Source organism: Tachyglossus aculeatus, chromosome X2, assembly GCF_015852505.1.
Source record: "Tachyglossus aculeatus isolate mTacAcu1 chromosome X2, mTacAcu1.pri, whole genome shotgun sequence".
NCBI lineage: Eukaryota > Metazoa > Chordata > Mammalia > Monotremata > Tachyglossidae > Tachyglossus > Tachyglossus aculeatus.
In genome coordinates this window covers 14,527,071-14,548,292 of record NC_052100.1, presented here as the reverse complement: position 1 = coordinate 14,548,292, position 21,222 = coordinate 14,527,071, and the positions used below count along the sequence as shown (strand labels likewise).

The window sequence follows — 21,222 nt, the reverse complement described above, 5'->3', positions numbered from 1 at the left end:
AGAGAGAGAGAGAACAGGGGTGGAGATGTAGATTTGCGTGTCATCAATGTAGAGATGATAGTTGAAGCCGTGGGACCAAATGACTTCACCAAGGGAGTGAGTATAGATAGAAAACAGAAGGGGACCAAGAACTGACCCTTGAGAAACTCCTACAGTAAGGGGATGGGAGGGGGAGGAGGAGCCCGCAAAAGGAGACTGAGAATGAACGGCCAGAGAGATAAGAGGGGAACCAAGAGACCTCATCCAAGAGGTCTTCCCCGACTAAGAACTCCTTTCCCTTCTCCCACTCCCTTCTGCATCATCCTGACGTGCTCCTTTTAGTCCTCCCCAGCCCTGCCGCCACCCCAGACTGTAAGCTCGTTGTAGGAAATGTCTGTTATAGTCTCCCAAGCACTTAGTACAGTGTTCTGCACAAAGTAAGTGCTAAATAAATATGATCAACTGACTGACAACTCCCTGACTGCTTTGAACCTATTTAGCCCTGTGTATGTCTGCAACTCCTCCCTTCCTGGGTTTTTGCGGTCTGTGTGTCCATTGCCCAGCCCATGGGTGTTAGTGGGAGCAGTGTTTTTGGATACCTTTGGGTGGCAATGGCAGTCCTACCCACTTTTACCATTCTGGGTGACTTTTCCAGCCCCTCTTGCATCAATGCCCATTTAGAGTCCCAGGGTCCTAGTGTTCTCAGTTTACTTACAGCTATGATAGGAATTTTCTGGGTGGGGGGGGGGAGGGGGGCGGGGAGGTGTCCATGCTAATGTGCACCAAGGTTGTCAGGATAGTATGCTGGCCCCATCCCATGACTTTCATATTCTGAACCCCCAGAAGTCACAAGAAGCATACAGGGTTTGGCTAGCCATTCTTGTTCTTTAAGGGCTGACTGTTGAAGCCTGAAGGAATGCAAAACACTCACTCACCCCTGTGAAAACAACCTAATTTTGTGTGTTCCACAGAGCCACACTCTGACCATAAACCAATAACTGGTATTAACTTAGTCAAGAATCATAGCGCTCAATAAATACAATTGACTGATTGCAACAGATCATAACCCAAATCCAGGAATAACATCTTTAATCTAGAATGTATTCCTAACTTCAGTTCAGGGGTAATTGCTTCCACAATGCAATGAAGCATAATGCTATATTTCTCTCAGCAGCTCTTCAGTGGGTATACCATCCGCAAGATCCTATTTGGTCGTTCACCCTGCTGACACTCGGCTCTCATTCACTCATTCATTATTGAGCACTTACTGTGTGCAGAGCACTGTACTAAGTGCTTGGGAAGTACAAGTCGGCAACATATAGAGACGGTCCCTACCCAACAACAGGCTCACAGTCTAAGAGGAGGAGACAGACAACAAGACAAAACATGTAGATAGGTGTCAAAACCATCAGAATAAATAGAACTATAGCTACATGCACATCATTAATAAAATAGAGTAGTAAATATGTACAAGTAAAAAAAATAGAGTAATAAATATGTACAAATATATACAAGTGCTATGGGGAGGGGAAGAAGGTAGGGCGGGGGGTGATGGGGAGGAGGAGAGGAAAAGGGGGGCTCAGTCTGGGAAGGCCTCCTGGAGGAAGTGAGCTCTCAGTAGGGCTTTGAAGGGAGGAAGAGAGCTAGTTTGGCAGATGTGTGGAGGGAGGGCATTCCATTCATTCATTCATTCAATTATATTTATTGAGCACTTACTATGTGCAGAGCACTGTATTAAGCGCTTGGGAAGTACAAGTTGGCAACATATAGAGACGGTCCCTACTCAACAGTGGGCTCACAGTCTAGAAGGGGGAGACAGAGAACAAAACATATTAACAAAATAAAATAAATAGAATAAATATGTACAAATAAAATAGAGTAATAAATACATACAAACATATATACATATATACAGGTGCTGTGGGGAGGGGAAGGAGGTAAGGCGGGGGTGGGGGAATGGGAGGAGGGGGAAATGACGGAGGGGGCTCAGTCTGGGCCAGGCCAGGGGAAGGACGTGGGCCAGGGGTGGACGGCAGGACAGGTGAGAATGAGGCACAGTGAGGAGGTCAGCGGCAGAGGAGCGGAGGGTGCGGGCTGGGTTGTAGAAAGAGAGAAGGGAGGTGAGGTAGGAGGGGGCGAGGTGATGGAGAGCCTTGAAGCCGAGAGTGAGGAGTTTTTGCTTGATAAAATTGAGTATTGCTCAATTAAGCAATAGCATTTATAATCAATCAATCCATGAGTGCACGGAAGCAGCATGTCTAGAAATAGCACGGGCCTGGAAGTCAGGGGGCCTGAGTTCTAATCCCGGCTCTGCCACTTGCCTGCTGGGTGATCTTGGGCAACTTACAACTTCTCTGAGCCTCAGTTTCCTCAACTGTAAAATGGAGATTCAAGACTTGTTCTCCCTCCTTTTAGATTGTGAGCCCCAGGTGAACAGGGACTGTGTCTGACCTGATCGATCTGTATCAATTCTAGCTCTTAGAACAGTGTTTGACACAAAGTAAGCACTTAAATACCAGTAATTTTTAAAAAATGAATGACATTTTTGGAGCACTTACTGTGTACTATACTATACTGTACTGTACTCTTGGGAGAGGACAACAGAGTTGGTTGACACGATCCCCGCCCTCAAGGAGCTGACATACATTGAAATAAATTCCAGGTAAGGGAAGCAGCACAGTATAAGGATTTGCTGTGGATGTGAGATGAGTATTAAAGAGCTTAAGGGATATGGACTTAAGTGCATAAGTGATGCAGAAGGCAGGGAGAATTGGGAGGGGAGATGAGAACTTTAGTCAGGAAAGGCTTCCTGGAGAAGATAAGATTTGAATAGAGCTTTGAAGATTAGAAGAGTGGTCTATCAGATACGAAGGGGAGGGAGTTCCAGACAGGAGGGGGTGAGCAAGGTGCCGATGGTGACAGAGGAAATTGAGGCACAGTAAGTAAAGTGGCTTAGAGGAGCCAATTGTGTGGGCTGGATTGTAGTGGGAGAGGAAGGATTGGTAGGAAGTAGAGAGCTGATTAAGTGTCTTATTGAGTGTTTACTCTGTGCAAAGTACAATACACTAAATGCTTGGAAAAATTCAAGTTACATGATCCCTGCCCTCAAGGAGTGTACAGTTTAGGACAGATATTAAAATCAACTACAGAGTTTAAAGATGTGTACAAAAGTGCTACAGAGGTGTGCAGGGGTTGGGGGAAGCAGGAGTGCCTAAATACTTAGGGGTGAAGGCTCAAGTGCATAAGAAGGACAGGGATGGGGTGATCGGGGGTGGAGGGGGGTTGATGGTGAAATCGATGAGCCTTTAGGGCCGCACCTTCTGGATCCAGGCATGGAATGATAGTTCCGAGAGAGTGCAGTAGCCAATCCCTAATCTGGTACTTCCATGGTGGCTAATCGCAGGTCGCGGCTGGCAGTTGTGAAAGTACACTCTCCAGGTAAACCCCAGACTTCTGCTTGCTCCCTACCAGTTTCTAAGATGGAGTCCGCACCCCTCCACCCTCTTCATCCACTTCGTGCTCAGATGCATAAAATGGAGTGCCCACAATTTAAGTCTATAGTCTTCTTGCCCACCTCGCTAGCTCCCTCCTCCCCATCCAAATCCTTCCCTGAAATGGGCTGTGTGTACCAGTTTATGTCACCAGGGGAGTGATTGGCATTTTATGCAAATTCGCTTTCCCTTTGGCAAAGGTAGTGAGTGAGCAGCTTCCCAGACCCAGAGACCCCTGGATCTTTCCCCTGTAGCTACATGCAGGGCTGGTTAGCTTGAACCACCACGAGGGCAATTGCTTCCCATACTTTTTGAGAAGTACAGGAAACTCTAACCAGCCCTCTCCACCCTGCCCCTTGGAGCCAAGACTGCAGTGCCCTTTCATGTCCCCTAATGGCAGGAGGCGGCAGAAGCCACTTCTCTCACCCTTGCTTCTGGTGACCACCCCCGGCCTCTCCTCACCCCAGCCCAGGCAATTTGCCAGAGAAAGGGTGGGGGCGACGCTACAGAGATGAAACAGACATCTGTGTGCTGACCACTATCCAGAGACCCAGCAGAAAGGGAGTACAGTAGGGCAGCACTTCTGCAGCCCTGGAAAACATCCATGCCCTAATGCGTCTGGAACACTGGCAGCAGCTTCCTAGAAAGGGGCACATCTCCTCCTCATGGGAATTCGGGATGGGAGTCAGAGCAGCTAGGTCTGCAAACCATGGCCAGTGGCCCAGAAGTACCACACACCCCCACTGCCCACAGCCACGAGGCAACTCCCCCAAGCCACCAAGACAAGGGAAGAGCAAACTGGCATATGCCCCTTCCCCAGAGGGCCCAGTGCAAGAGAAGGTGCCTGTGCCCAGCCCCAACAAGGAAATGAAAAGTAACGGTGAAGCAGTATGGCATAGTGGATAAGAGCATGGGCCTGGAAGTCAGAAGGTCATGGGTTCTAATCCCAGCTTCACCATTTGTCTGCTGTGTGGTCTTGGGCAAGTTACTTTACTTATTTGTGCCTCAGTTACATCACCTGTAAAATGGGGATTAAGACTATGAGCCCCATGCGGGACAGGGACTGCATCCCACCCGATTGGCTTTTATCTACTCCAGCACTTAGCACAGTGCCTGGCACATAGTAAGCACTTAACAAATACCATAATTATTATAGAAGACAGGGAGTGAAGATGGAGAAGTTCTCTCTCACCCTTAGGCTGTGAGCCCCATGTAGAACAGGGACTGGGTCTGATCTGACCAGATTGTATCAACCCCAGCACTTGCCACAAAGGAAGCGTTTAACAAATACCACTATTACTATTCTCATTACTAGAAACAGGCAGGGAAGATTGGGTGAGCAAATGGTGCTTGAAGAGAAGAGATTTAGGCCCAGTGAGGAAATCAGCTTGAGACACCTCAAGTCTGCCTATGAAACGGGATTCCTCTCCAAATTTCTTGATTGAGATGTCCATACCTGCTGACTCCACTTCCTCTCCATGACCCCCTCCTATCTGGCTTCTGCCGCTTTGCTCCGCCAAAACTGCTCTCAAATGTCATCAATGATCTCCTCCTTTCAAAATCCAGTGGCTTCTACACCATCTTAATCCTCCTTGACCTCTCAGCTGCCTTCGACACCGTGGACAAAAACGTTCAGGCCATGTTTCCCCACTCAAGAACCCCCAGTGGTTGCCCACCCACCTCTGCATCACACAAACTCCTTATCATCATCTTTAAATCAAATCAATCACCCTGCCCCTTCCTACCTCACCTCGCTAGTCTCTATTACAACCCAGTCCATATGCTTTGCTCCTCCACCGCTAACCTGCTCACTGCTCCTCGATCTCGTCTATCTCATCATCGACCCTTAGTCCATGTCCTGCCTCTGGCCTGGAACGCCCTCCCTCCTCAAATCCAACAGTTACTCTCTCTCCCCTGCTTCAAAGCCTTATTGAAGGCACATCTCCTCCAAGATGCTTTCCCTGACTAAGCCCCCCCCTTTCCTCTTCTCCCACACCCTTCTGTGTTGCCCATCTTACCTCCTTCCCTTCCCCACAGCACCTGTATATGTATAAATGTTTGTACATATTCATTACTCTATTTATTTATTTATTTATTTTACTTGTACATATCTATTCTATTTATTTTATTTTGTTAGTATGTTTGGTTTTGTTCTCTGTCTCCCCCTTTTAGACTGTGAGCCCACTGTTGGGTAGGGACTGTCTCTATATGTTGCCAACTTGTACTTTCCAAGCGCTTAGTACAGTGCTCTGCACACAGTAAGCGCTCAATAAATACGATTGATTGATTGATTGCCCTGACTTGCTCCCTTTATCCTTCCCCCCCTCCAAGCCCCACAGCACTTATGCACATATCTGTAATTTATTTACATTAATGTCTGTTTCCACTCCCCTACACTGTAAGCTTGCTGTGGGCAGGGGGTGTGCCTGTTTATTGTTGTATTGTACTCTTCCGAGTGCTTAGTTCAATGCTCTGCACACAGTATGCACTCAATAAATATGGCAATGAGTATTCAATCTGTCACCAAATCCTGTGAATTCAAACTTCTTCAAATCACTAAAATTTGCCCTTTTCTCTCCATCCAGTCTGGTACCATATGAATCCAAGCACTCATCCTATTCCACCTTGATTACTGCATTGGCCTCCTGTCTCTCCCCAATTCAGCCTATACTTCACTCTGCTGCTCATATCATTTTTCTACAAAACCATTCACTCTGTTTCCCCACTCCCCAAGAACCTCCAGTGGTTGCCCATCCACGTACAAAAACTCCTTACCACCGGCTTTAAAGTATTCAATCACCTTGCCCCCTCTTACTACCCAGTCTACAACTGAAGCTCGACATTGTCTATCTCACCACCACCCCTTCACCCATTTCCTGCCTATGGCATGGAACTCCTTCCCTCGTTATATCCAACAATCATTCTCCTCACCTTCTAAGCCTTATTAAAAGCAGATCTCCTCCCAGAGGCCTTCCCAGACTAAACCCTCATTTCCTCTTCTGTCACTATCTTCTGCATCACCCATGCACTTTTCATTCATTCATTCAATCGTATTTATTGAGCGCTTATTGTGTGCAGAGCACTGTACTAAGCGCTTGGGAAGTACAAGTTGGCAACATATAGGGATGGTCTCTACCCAACAGTGGGCTCACAGTCTAGAAGGGGGAGACAGAGAACAAAACATATTAACAAAATAAAATAAATAGAATAAATATGTACAACTAAAATAGAGTAATACATACAAACATATATACAGGTGCTGTGGGGAAGGGAAGGAGGTAAGGCGGGGGGATGGAGGGGCGAGGAAGGGGAGAGGAAGGAAGGGGCTCAGTCTGGGAAGGCCTCCTGGAGGAGGTGAGCTCTTAGTAGGGCCTTGAAAGGAGGAAGACAGCTAGCTTGGCGGATGTGCGGAGGGAGGGCATTCCAGGCCAAGGGGATGACGTGGGCCGGGGGTCGACGGCGGGACAGGCGAGAACGAGGCACGGTGAGGAGATTAGCGGCGGAGGAGCAGAGGGTGTGGGCTGGGCTGTAGAAGGAGAGAAGGGAGGTGAGGTAGGAGGGGGCGAGGTGATGGAGAGCCTTGAAGCCGAGGGTGAGGAGTTTCTGCCTGATGCGTAGGTGGATTGGTAGCCACTGGAGATTTTTGAGGAGGGGAGTAACATGCCCAGAGCGTTTCTGGACAAACACGATCCGGGCAGCGGCGTGAAGTACGGACTGAAGAGGAGAGAGACAGGAGGATGGGAGATTGGAGAGGAGGCTGATACAGTAATCCAGACGGGATAGGAGGAGAGCTTGAACGAGCAGGGTAGCGGTTTGGATGGAGAGGAAAGGGCAGATCTTGGCAATGTTGCGGAGGCGAGACTGGCAGGTCTTGGTGACGGCTTGGATGTGAGGGGTGAATGAGAGAGCGGAGTCGAGGATGACACCAAGGTTGCGGGCTTGTGAGACGGGAAGGATGGTAGTGCCGTCAACAGAGATGGGAAAGTCAGGGAGAGGGCAGGGTTTGGGAGGGAAGACAAGGAGTTCAGTCTTGGACATGTTGAGTTTTAGGTGGCGGGCAGACATCCAGATGGAGATGTGCTGAAGGCAGGAGGAGATGCGAGCCTGGAGGGAGGGGGAGAGAGCAGGGGCAGAGATGTAGATTTGGGTGTCATCAGCGTAGAGATGATAGTTGAACCCATGGGAGCGAATGAGGTCACCAAGGGAGTGAGTGTAGATCGAGAACAGAAGGGGACCAAGAACTGAACCTTGAGAAACCCCTACAGTAAGGGGATGGGAGGGGGAGGAGGAGCCTGCAAAAGAGACTGAGAATGAACGAGGAGAACCAGGAGAGGACAGAATCTGTGAAGCCAAGGTTGGATAGCGTGTTGAGGAGAAGGGGGTGGTCCACAGTGTCGAAGGCAGCTGAGAGGTCGAGAAAGATTAGGATAGAGTATGAGCCGTTGGATTTGGCAAGCAGGAGGTCATTGGTGACCTCTGAGAGGGCAGCTTCCGTGGAATGTAGGGGACGGAAGCCAGATTGGAGGGGGTCGAGGAGAGAGTTGGCGTTGAAGAATTCGAGGCAGCGCATGTAGACGACTCGTTCAAGGAGTTTGGAAAGGAATGGTAGGAGGGAGATAGGACGATAACTAGAAGGTGAGGTGGGGTCAAGAGAGGGTTTTTTTAGGATGGGAGAGACGTGGGCATGTTGGCAGGCAGAGGGGAAGGAACCAGTGGAGAGTGAGCGGTTGAAGATGGAAGTTAAGGAGGGGAGAAGGGACGGAGTGAGAGATTTCATGAGATGAAAGGGAATGGGGTCAGAGGCACAGGTGATCGGAGTAGCACTTGAGAGGAGGGAGGAGAGCTCCTCTGAGGAGACTGCTGGGAAGGATGGGAGGGTAGCGGAGAGCGTTGAGAGCCAGGGGGTTGCAGAAGCTGGGGGGAGTGACTTTGGGGAGCTTAGAACTGATGAATTTAATTTTATTAATGAAGTAAGAGGCCAGATCGTTGGGGGTGAGGGAAGGAGGAGGGGGAGGAACCGGGGGCCTGAGAAGGGAGTTGAATGTACGGAAGAGCTGGCGGGGGTGATGGGCATGGGTGTCAATAAGGGAGGAGAAATAGTTTTGTCTGGCAGAGGAGAGGGCTGAGTTAAGGCAGGAAAGGAGAAACTTGAAGTGAACGAGGTTGGCACGGTGTTCAGACTTTCGCCAGCAGCATTCGGCAGCTCTAGCATAAGAGCGAAGGAGGCGGACCGTGGCAGTGATCCAGGGCTGTGGGTTAGTAGTACGAGAGCGGCAAAGGGAAAGGGGAGCGAGTGAGTCTAGCTGAATAGAAAGGGTAGAGTTGAGAGCAGTAATCTGATCACCAAGACTGGGTAGAGAGGAGAGGGAGGCGAAGTGGGGTGTGAGGCGCTCAGAAAGATGGATGGGGTCAAGAGAGCGGAGATCTCTATGAGGGAGTAATATGGATTTACAGGGGAAAGGAGTGTGAGCGAGGAGGCAGGTGAGAAGATTATGATCAGAGAGAGGGATTTCAGAGTTGGTGAGGGTGGAGACAGTGCAGCGGTTGGAGATGAATTTGTACCCTTTATGCATCCCTCCCTCAGCCCCACAGTAGTTACGGACATATCCATAATTCATTTATTTATATTAATGTCTGTCTCCCCCTCTAGGCTGTAAGCTCATTGTGGGCAAGGAACGTACCCACTAATTCTGCTCTACTGTACTCTCCCAAGTGTTCACTGCAGTGCTCTGCACATGCTAAGAACTCAATACATACAATGGATCAATTGGGATGTAGAAGATAGGTGATTAAGTGAACCTTTTCTCATTTGCACGACAGCTGGGAGTGTCCCTCAAAGCCATCAGAAAGGAACTTCAACTTCCTTTGCAACTAGTTGGTGCAGAAAAATGCCAAAAGAAATGCAGAAAAATGCCACTCACTCCAATTACTGGTCACCATCATCTCCTGTCTCCCAATCCCCACCTCCAACCACTTTGTTGCTTCACTCACATTCCTTCTCTGTCCCTATACTGCTTCTCAGGGACTTCAATATTCATGCGGACGCTCCTGATGACCTCTCAACCATTTGCTTCCTCTCACTTCTCAACTCTGCCGACTTCCTGCTCCTCACCCATTCAAAAACTTGGACACACACATGATCTTATCTCTAATCACTGTGCAATCTCGAAACTTGACCACTCAAATACTCTCTGATCACAACCTCATCCACCTTCTCTCCCCACCAGCTACAGAACTGTCCTGTCTCCCAGACACCTTCAATCTCTTGACACCAGCCCCCCTCCACCTACCCCATGCCATCATGCATTTGGACTCTCCTACCCAACCTCCCTTCTCTTGATACACTAAATTCCCGTGCTTAATTCCGCCCTCTCTACTAAACTCAAACGTCTCTCCACTGACCTCCCACCAAAATCCCGCATCCCAGATCAATCGTAATTATTAAGCGCTTATAGTGCGCAGAGCACTGTAATAATAATGATGGTATTTGTTAAGCGCTTACTATGTGCCAGGCACGGTACTAAGCACTGGGGTGGATACAAGCAAATCCAGTTGGACACAGTCCCTGTCCCACGTGGGGTTCTCAGTCTCAATCCCCATTTTACAGATGAGGTAACCGAGGCACAGAGAAGTGAGGTGTACTTAGACCTTCGGAGTTCTAAGTACACCTTCTAGTTTTAGTATACTTTCTGGTGTACTAAGCGCTTGGAAATGCTTCCTCCACTCATGTGTTCATGCCACAGAACAATGTTGGCAAAAATCCCAGCATCAGGTCCCTCTCATCCATCACAAATGCAGCCTGGCCCACTATAGATCTACCTGCTCCTCTTCTCCTCCCTTATTGACTCCCACGCCCATTACCCACATCAACTATTCCTAGCAACTCCCTCTTTAAAACCCCCATGCCCCCACCTCCCAGCTCTTTTGCTCCCAATGACCTTGAAATCTACTTCAGTGATAAAATTGAAACCAAGCGTGAACTCTCTAAAATCTCCCCCTCACCTCTCCAGTCTCCTCCTACTCCACCCTCCTACACTCTCTCATTTTACCCCGGCTAGCTCTCAAAAGAAAACCTCCCCACCTTCTTCTGAAATCCACCCCCTCCATCTGGGCCTCCAACCCCATCCCTTTGGATCGTAACATTTGTACCTGTCCTTCTTCCTCCCGACTGCCATCTTTAATCATCCACTCTCCAATGGCTCTTTTCTCTTTGCTTTCAAACACGCCCACTCCTCCCTCCTGCTAATCAGCCCATCTTGCTCCGACCATTCCCGTCCAAATTCCTTGAATGATCACTTTTCTCCCACTGACTCCACATCATTCCCACCATCTCCCTTCTTGACCCCCTGCCACCTGGCTGCCACTGCCTCCACTTCACTGAAACTCCTCTCTCTAAGTCACCAAAGACCTCCTCCCTGCAAAATCTAATGGTCTCTACTAATTCTCCTTGAACTCTCAGCAGCCTATGATACAGTGGACCACCTTCCTCTCCGGAAAACAGTATCAAAAATTAGTTTCTCTGATACCATCCTCTCCTGGTTCTCCTCCTACCTCCCTGGCCACTCCTTTTTGGTCTCTTTGGCTAGCTCCTCCTCTGACTCACACTCCCTATGAGCACCAATGTTCTCTTCTGGGGCCCCTTCTATTCTCCATCTACACCCACTCCTTCAGGGAACTCATTCACTCCCACATCTTCAACTACCACCTCTATGTGGATGATTCCCAAATCTACCACTCCAGCTCTGACCTCGCTCCTTCTCTGCAACCTGGCATTTCTTCCTGCTTTCAAGACATCTCTATTTGGATGTCCCACCAACACCCTAAACTTAACAAAACCAATACAGCACTCCTCATCTTCCCTCCCAAACTCTTTTCCTCTCCCTGAGTTTCCCAACACTGTAGATGGCACTATTCATTCATTCATCCAATTGTATTTATTGAGTGCTTACTGTGTGCAGAGCACTGTGCTAAGTGCTTGGAAAGTACAAATCGGGAACAAAGACGGTCCCTACCCAACAACGGGCATATGAGAGTGTAAGAGCCAGAGTTGAGGTGCGTGATTTGGGGGGAGGAGGGGTGGGGGGTGGGTGTGTGTGTGTGTGTGTGTGTGTGTGTGTGTGTGTGTGTGTAAAAGGCAGACAGCCCCGGGGATTCTGGGTGTGCAAAAGAGTCGGAGAGGGCTGGGAGAGTGTGACCGTGGGTGTCACCCCGTGTGACTGTGGGGGTGGCGGAAGGGGCGCAGGATAGCCTGGGCGAACACCAGGGGAGTGGGGAGGGGACGGTGGGAAACGGAGACTTTAATGTAAGGGGTCGGGAGGTGTTGCCCCCCTCTCCTCCGGGCTCCCAGGCGCCAAGCCAGATCAGCCCCTCACCCCACAGTCCTGACCCCACTGATCCCACAGACTGCGCCCCCAGAATCCTCCTCCTCTTAACCCTCCGCACCCCCAAACCAGACCCGGGTCCCCAAGCATTAACCTCAGGAGGCCCGGGCTCAGGGGCTGGGAGCTGCGGGCAGAGGGACGGGCTCGCCCTCAGTGCTGGACACCTGGGTTCCCCCCTCCCCCCGGGCATGGAATAGCTCCAGGCTTTATGGCCGCCTGTCTATAAACCCCTCCTGCTCCCCCTCCTCTTCTGATCCACAGCCATAAAGCTATCACCGTAGGGGGGCAGGGGGGCGGCCCCGGAGTGGGTCAAGGGAGACCTGGGGAGTGGGAGGGGAACCTCTCCTCGGCGCCCCCCAGAGCACTATCATCCTTCCCATCTCACAAGCCCACAACCTTGGTGTCATCCTCAACTTCACTCTCTCACTCACCCCACACATTCAATTTATTCAATCGTATTTAGTCAATCACATTTATTGAGCGCTTACTGTGTGCAGAGCAATGTACTAAGCGCTTGGGAAGTACAAATCGGCAACTTATAGAGACGGTCCCTACCCAACAACGGGCTCACAGTCTAGAAGGGGGAGACAGACAATAAAACAAAACAAGTCAACAGGTGTAATGGCCTTTGCTCTTCAAAAATCAGAGACTACTGTGCACTGTCAGCAGACAGGCAACAATAGTTCACAAGGCCTCAGGCTCACCCAATCTCTCTGACAAGCCCGGGATCTGCAAGTTTCCAACACAAGAGTATTTCTAGGTCATTCCCACAACATACAGCTCCTGAGAAGCCCTACACAAAGGATCCTTATTGCACCGCACCCTACTGGTGCTAGATTTCACCCCCAGAAGTCCCATCAAAGAGTTAGTTGTCTGGGTGACACTAATCTTGCTCTGGAAAGACCCTGGTGAGCAGGGAAAGTGTCACTGAATTTGTGACAAACCCATCCTGCATTAGCTGGAAGATGCTGGAAAAGCTTTCTGTCTCCCTGGGGCCCCATCCTGGGAGAGGAGAGTGTAACAGAGTGGGTGGAGGTAGATTTCTCTAGGGCAAGCTGCAATCAAGATTTGAAAATTGGCTCCTGAATTGGTTTGTCACTAGTTGGTGGTATATTTGAAACAACTATGCAATTATACTGTCCCCTCTCCCCATCCACAAATTTGCATTTGACATCCATCCATCACCAAAACCTGCAGCAGGTCTCACCTCGCCAAGATCCACCCTTTCCTCTCCATCCAAACCGCTACCTTGCTGGTTCAATCTCTCTTCCTATCCCGACTGGATTACTTCATTAGCCTCCTCTCTGATCTCCCATCCTCCTGTCTCTCTTTGCTTCAGTCTATACTTCACTCTGCTGCCCGGATTATCTTTGTACAGAAATGCTCTGGGCATGTCACTCCCCTCCTCAAAAATCTCCAGTGGTTGCCGGTCAACCTACGAATCAAGCAAAGACTCCTCACTCTCGGCTTCAAGGCTGTCCATCACCTCGCCCCCTCCTACCTCACCTCCCTTCTCTCCTTCTACAACCCAGCCCACACCCTCCACTCTTCTGCTGCTAACCTCCTCACTGTGCCTCGTTCTCGCCTGTCCCGCCGTCGACCCCCGGCCCACGTCCTTACCCTGGCCTGGAATGCCCTCCCTCCACACATCCTCCAAACGAGCTCTCTTCCTTCCTTCAAAGCCCTACTGAGAGCTCACTTCCTCCAGGAGGCCTTCCCAGACTGAGCCCCCTTTTCCTTCTCCTCCTCCCCATCGCCCCCCTGCCCTACCTCCTTCCCCTCCCCACAGCACTTGTATATATTTGTACAGATTTATTACTCTATTTTACTTGTACATATTTACCATTCTATTTATTTTTTTAATGATGTGCCTATAGCTATAATTCTATTTATTCTGATGCTTTTGACACCTGTCTACATGTTTTGTTTTGTTGTCTTTCTCCCCCTTCTAGACTGTGAGCCCACTGTTGGGTAGGGACCATCTCTATATGCTGCTGACTTGTACTTCCCAAGCGCTTAGCACGGTGCTCTGCACACTGTAAGCACTCAATAATCGTCAGCTGTGTGACTCTGGGCAAGTCACTTAACTTCTCTGGACCTCAGTTACCTCATCTGTAAAATGGGGATTAAGACTGTGAGCCCCCCCATGGGACAACCTGATCACCCTGTAACCTCCTCAGCGCTTAGAACAGTGCTTTGCACATAGTAAGTGCTTAATAAATGCCATTAACAAAAATAAATACGATTGAATGAATTGAATCACTACTGAAGCAACCATTCTCCCTGTCTCAAGACTGCAATCTCAGCATTATCCTTGGTTTTTTTTTTGAAATATGGTATTTGTTAAGTGCTCACTATGTGCCAGACACTGTACTGTCCACTGGGGTAGGTACAAGATAATCGGGTTGGACATATCCTCTCTGTCAACCTGCATATGAAACCAGTCACCAAATCCCGTCAGTTTTTTGGTTTTTTCCTTCACATCTCCAGAATCCTCCCCTTCCTCTTCATCCAAACTGCCACCATGCTGGTCCAAGAACTTTTCAAATTCCAACTCAACTATTGCATCAGCCTCTTGCATTCCTGCATCTCTCCTCTAGTTCACACTTCTCTCTGTTGTCCTTATTTTTCATAAATATCACTCAGCACGTCTCCTCACTTCACAATAAACAACCAAATACCATTAATGACACTTCTCAAAATCCTCCAATGATGGCCCATCCCTCTCCACCTCAAACAGAAACACCCGACCATCAGCTTTAAGGTACTCTTCCCTCTACTGATCCTCATTCCTCTCCCACTACAACCCAGCCCAGAGACTTTGATCCTCTATACTGTGCCTCGCCCTCAGCTCCCATGGTACTGACCTCTTGCAAGATGCCCACTCGTGCCTGGAAGTAGCTCTGCCTTCACATTCAGCAGACCACTACTCTCCCCATCTTAAAATTCCTTCTGAAATCACATCTCCTCCAACTCCCCCATACTACCACCTCCTCAATGTCACCTATGCACGTGAGTCTCTACCTTCTACGCACTTATTCATCCCATCCCTCCCACCCCCGGCATTGATCTTTATACTTAGTTGCTTCTTCCTATCAGTAATTTATTTCAGTGTCTGTCTCACCAGCACAATTATCAGCTCCGTGAGAGTAGGGATCCCGTCTCTCTTCTACCCCATCAAGTAGTTAGTAAAATATCCTGCACAGAGTAAGCACTCAAATACTATTAAATGAAAAAATGACCTGGGCAGCCAAGTGAAATGTGGACAAGAGGGTTGAGACTGGAGACAGTGAGGTCTGTGAGGATGTCGCAGTGTGTGTGTGTGCGCGCACCATGCACGTGCACGCACAGGCACGCCCCCTACTTCTCTGGTGGGCATACATGTCTGTGTACATGTGTCTACATGAGAAGGAGCATGGCATACTGGATCGAGCATGGGCCCTGGAATCAGAATGTCATGGATTCTCATCCCGGGTCCGCCACATCTCTGCTGTGTAACCTTGGGTAAGTCACTTCACTTCTCGGTTCCTCCATTACCTCATTTGTAAAATGGGGATTAAGTCTGTGAGCCCCACGTGAGACACAGACTGTATGTAACCTGATCTGCTTGTATCCACCCCAGCACTTAGTACAGTGCTTGGCACTTACTATTACTTAAGTGCATAGTAAGCACTTAATAAAAACCACAATTATTATTTTTACCTCTCAGGATCAATGTGCATCTGCTTGCCCTGGATGCGTAAGGGGGTCACATCCCAGGGACAGTGAGTGTGTACGTGCGAGGGTCAAAAGGCCTACATGCATGGGAGAGTGGGGACACGGACACACACACACACACACACACACACACACACACACACACACACAGTCTGCATATCTAGTTTCCTGGGTCCATGGGTGTGTGCTCGTCTACTTCCCTGTATCAGTCTGTCTGTGTGCCTGTTAACATTTAGGACTAAAAGTATATTTAATCTAGTAGCTACCTTGGTAGACCAAGTTTTAACTAAATACCAAAAATATGGTCATCCAACACGTCACTAGAAAATGTTCACGAGCTACTACTTTGTGTTTACTGTACTTACTGGATATTCAGAAAATGAAATTTATAGGGAGAGATTTATGCAAGCAAAAATCCCCATTTAAACTGAGGTTTAAAACCAGTAAATTTAAGGACTAGCTCTTGTTTTTTTAAACATTCTTGTTGCTATATCCATTTTGTAAAGTAAGGATAGGAGTTTAATAAACCAGCAACATTATCAACACTTATGGTGACTGGAATCACTGCATTTGCCTATAGCTGAAAAACTCAAAATCCATGAATATATATATTTAACAACCCAATACGTAACCCACTTAAAAGTGTGAATTTATAGAAATGCTGCTCAAAAAAAACTACCATGCCTCAATCCTTGCAGAATTGCTATTCAATTACAATAATAACAATAATTTAAGATTAGCATTTCACTTTTACAAAGTACAGTGAAGTAACAAATGTACATCCTTTTCAGCAGATATAAGCAGAGAGTGATTACAGCCAAGTAAACAGTGAACTCTGTTTTTAATAATAATAATAATAATGGCATTTATTAAGCGCTTACTACGTGCAAAGCACTGTTCTAAGCACTGGGGAAGTTACAAGGTGATCAGGTTGTCCCACTGGGGGCTCACGGTCTTCATCCCCATTTTGCAGATGAGGTAACAGGCACAGAGAAGTTAAGTGACTTGCCCAAAGTCACACAGCTGACACTTGGTGGAGCCGGGATTTGAACCCATGACCTCTGACTCCAAAGCCCGGGCTCTTTCCACTGAGCCACGCTGCTTCTCATTCCACCTGAATTAATTCACATACCTCCCCTTTGGTAGACACAAAATCCAGTCTAGGGTTAATGAAAGCTACCACTGTCTCCAGTTCAGAATTACAAAAAAAACCTTCTTTGGCCCTACCAGCGTGTGACTACCCCCCAGTTTTAAAACGGTTTTTAAAAGCTATGAGAAACCGAGAGGCTGCTGCCTACCCCAAATCGTTTCCTGAGGTAAAAGAAAAAACAACAGGAAAAACATAACATGTTTGCCTTTATACTGACAGTCCTCAACTTTTAAGACATTACAGGTTAAGATGAATGTAAGCTTATTGTGGACAGGGAACATGTGTACCAACTCTGTTGTACTGGACTCTCCCAAGTGCATATTACAGTGCTCTGCAAACAGTAAGCACTCAATACATTTGAGCACATAGTCTACTGTAAAGAGCACAGGCCTGGGAGTCAAGAGGACATGGGTTTTATTCCTAACTCTGCCACATGTGTGCTGTGTGACCTTGGGCAAATCACGACTTCTCTGTGCCTCAGTTTCCTCATCTGGAAAATAGGGATTAAATCCTAAATCCTACTCCCTCCTACTTTTAAAGAGTGTGAGCCCCAATGTGGGACAGAGACAGTGTCCAACCTTGTTTCTTCCTACATGCTTAGTACAGTGCTTGGCACAAAGTAAGTACTTGACAAGTACCATTAAAAATTAGCACATAAATACAACTGATTGGCACGTCTATTCCTAAATTTACATCCAATATTTCTATCACATAGGTGCATTTATTCAGTGCTTAAGGTATGCAGAGTGTTGTCCTAAATGCTTGGGAAGACTGTAAGCTCACTGTGGGCAGGGAATGTGTCTACCAGTTCTGTTATAGCGTATTCTACCAAGCACTCAGTACAGTGCTCTGCACATGGTAAGCACTCAATAAACATGATTAATCTACTGATTGATTACAAACGAGAAGCAATTTTAAGTGGAAATGGGGTGGGTGGAACAGGAGAGTCGTGGCGGGGGGTGGAGAAGAGAGGTGTTCTGAAGGAGGCTACTTGAACTCAAGCTGGAATCACCAAGAAGTCACACATCCCTTTTAGTTCCGATGAAGCTAAAGCCAGCTATGCTACCATGGAACCTCTCGGACCCAATATAAAACATGGCTACACTATCGACGGCACTACCATCTTTCCCATCTCACAAGCCCGCAACCTTGGCGTCACCCTCGACTCCGCTCTCTCGTTCACCCCACACATCCAGTCCTTCACCAAAACCTGCCGGTCTCACCTCCACAACGTCGCCAAGATCCGCCTTTTCCTCTCCATCCAGACCGTGACCTTGCTGGTTCAATCTCTCATCCTATCCTGACTGGATTACTGCATCGGCCTCCTCTCTGATCTCCCATCCTCCTGTCTCTCCCCACTTCAGTCTATACTTCACTCTGCTGCCCGGATTACCTTTGTACAGAAACGCTCTGGGCATGTTACCCCCTCCTCAAAAATTTCCGGTGGTTGCCTGTTAAACCTTCGAATCAAGCAAAACCTCCTCACTTTCAGCCTCAAGGCTCTCCATCATCTCACCCCTTCCTACCTCACCTCCCTTCTCTCCTTCTACAGCCCAGCCCGCACCCTCCGCTCCTCTGCCGCTAACCTCCTCACTGTACCTTGTTCTCGCCTGTCCCGCTGTCGACCCCTGGCCCACGTCCTTCCCCTGGCCTGGAATGCCCTCCCTTCACACATCCACCAAGCTAGCTCTCTTCCTCCCTTCAAAGCCCTGCTGAGAGCTCACCTCCTCCAGAAGGCCTTCCCAGACTGAGCCCCCTTTTCCCTCTCCTCCTCCCCATCCCCCACCACCCTACCTCCTTCCCCTCCCCACGGCACCTGTTTTAATGTTTGCACAGATTTATTACTCTATTTATTTTACTTGTACATATTTACTACTCTATTTTGTTAATGATGAGCATATAACTTTAATTCTATTTGCTCTGATTATTTTAACACCCGTATACATGTTTTGTTCTGTTGTCTGTCTCCCTTCTAGACTGTGAGCCCGTTGTTGGGTAGGGACCGTCTCTATATGTTGCCGACTTGGACTTCCCAAGCGCTTAGTACAGTGCCCTGCACACAGTAAGCGCTCAATAAATACGATTGATGAATGAATGAAAATGGGGCATCTGATCTTGGTTCTGGAACCAATCCTTCATTTAGAACATTGGTTCCCATCTGTACCTCAACTTTGGCAAATCTTCAGGAATAAGCGGTATTCTAAGTTGGAGGACTACATGTACTACGAACGGCCCAGTCAAACATCACTGTGTTGGGTGGATGAGTAGCAAGCTGAAGCCAATGTATTTTTTCATATGGTATCTGTTAAGCGCTTACTACTTGCCAGGTACTGTACTAAGTGCTGAGGTATATACAAATTAATACGATTGGACATGTCCATGCCCCACATGGGGCTCAGTCTTAATCCCCATTTCACAGATGAGGTAACTGAAGCCCAGAGAAGTTAAGTGACATGCCCAAAGTCACAGCAGACAAGTGGCAGAGCTGGGAATAGAACCCAGGTCCTTCCGACTCCCAGGCCCATGCTCTAGCCACTCGGCACATTGCCTAGTGGCTAGTTGGGGCTCATCTCCCACTCCTTTCTGCATCGCCCACTTGCTCCCTTTGCTTTTCCCTCCCTCTTCCCTTCCCCACAGTACTTATGTACATGTCTGTAATTTTATTTACTTGTATTGATGTCTGTCTCCCCTGCTTCTAGAATGTAAGCTCACAGTGGGCAGGGAATGTCACTGTTTGTTGTCTTGTACTTTCCCTAGCCCTAGGTACAATGCTTTGCACACAGTAAGCACTCAATAAATGACTGAATGAAGAATGAATAAAATGAAGCAGCCTGCTGCCAGTGGCAGGCTGAGCCTCTCAAAGGTGGCGAGGGTCACTTAATTCTCTGTACCTCAGTTACCTCATCTGTAAAATGGGGACTAAGACTGTGAGCCCCACGTGGGACAACCTGATCACCTTGTAACCTCCCCAGCGGTTAGAACAGTGCTTTGCACATAGTAAGCGCTTAATAAATGCTATCATCATCATATTCACGACAACGTGCGCGGCGGAGGCGCCAGAGCCGGACCCTTTAGAGTCCTGGCAGCCAGCACAAGGCAGCGGGCAGCAGAAGCGACCGGGTTCTGAGTGATTTAAGGAGGGGCGACGACACCGGGCACCGCAATCCCCAGCTCAGGGACGGGCCCGGGACCTGGAGAGGCGGAGGGATCCGCACGCCGACCGCGCCTGGACTTCTCCCGCGCCGCTACAGGGAGGGGGAGGAGGAGGAGGAGGAGAAACGACGAATATTCTCCCTCCGCCCGGGGTCCCGCGCTCTGAACGCCTGACGCCCACTCTTAATGTGGAAAAAAAAAGCCGGGTCTCCCCTCAGCTTACCTAAACGCAGCCAGAACACCTACTCTCCCCCGCCTCCTCAGCCACCTCCCGCGTCTTCGGCCGCCCCGCCGCCCACGCAACCGCAGGGCAGGATGGGAGTGGTAGTTCACCGTGCCGAAGCAGCCGTCTGCGGGAGCTGCCGAGGAACTACAATTCCCAGAAATCCTGGCGCTCTGAGCCGCGGAGAGACTGCCCCTGCTTTCGTGATTGATCTCCTCACGTGACGAGGGGTGGGTTCGGCTGGCTTCGTGTCGGCGGCGGCGGCTGCGGTAGGTTTTGCAGGGCGGGTGAGGGCGGGGGCACCTGAAGGAAGCTAGGGGAGCCTATCGGGACAGCTGGCTTCTGCGGCAACGCGGTGCCTTCAGTCAGCACTCAACCTCCCATTCGGGACAGAATTGATTCCCGGTGAAGGGTATTTTTTGGTTGCTGTTGTCGTTTTGGTTCTTTATGATATTTGCCGGGCCCCGTTCTAAGTGCAGGACCAGATACGAGGTAATCAGGTTTGGACGCGGCCCATGCTTCACATGGGGCCCACAGTCTTAAGCCTCATTTTACGGATGAAGTAACTGCGACACAGGCAAGTTAAGTTATTTGCCCAAGGTCACCCAGCAGACACGTGGCTGTGCTGGAACTAGAACCCAGCTCCTTCAGACTCCCTAACCCATTCTCCATCCACTAGGCCACGTTGTTTTTCCTTTGCAGGGTCACCAGAATATCCTCTTAGAGATGCCCAGATAGATTTTTCCATGTCAGCCAGTGAAGAGGGCTTCAGGGGGATGTAATAATAATGGTATTTGTTAAGTGCTTACTAGGCACCAAGCACTGTTCTAAGCGCTGAGATAGATGCAAGGTAATCAGGTTGTCCCCATGGGGCTCACGGTCTTAATCCCCCTTTACAGGTGAGGTGACCGAGGCCCAGAGAAGTTAAGTGACTTGCCCACGGTCACACGGCAGACAAGTGGCGGAGTCGGGATTAGAACCCTTGACCTCTGACTCCCAAGCCCGTGCTCTTTCCACTGAACCACGCTGCTTCTCTACCAGACTCTACTCTGGACCATGTGCTCATTGTGGGCAGGGAATGTCACTGTTCATTGTTATATTAAACTTTCCCAAGCGTTTAGTACAGTG

At 48.9% G+C, this 21,222-nt stretch overlaps 1 protein-coding gene across 1 annotated transcript in view; it reads right to left on the bottom strand.

The window, feature by feature from the left end:
• ADAT3 (adenosine deaminase tRNA specific 3) overlaps window positions 1–20,159 on the bottom strand; it is a 38,897-nt gene extending 18,738 nt beyond the window's left edge. The window contains 1 exon segment of the mRNA XM_038770767.1: window positions 20,095–20,159. The gene's annotated coding sequence lies outside the window, so the exon portion shown is untranslated.
• Between the last annotated feature and the right edge of the window lie 1,063 nt (window positions 20,160–21,222).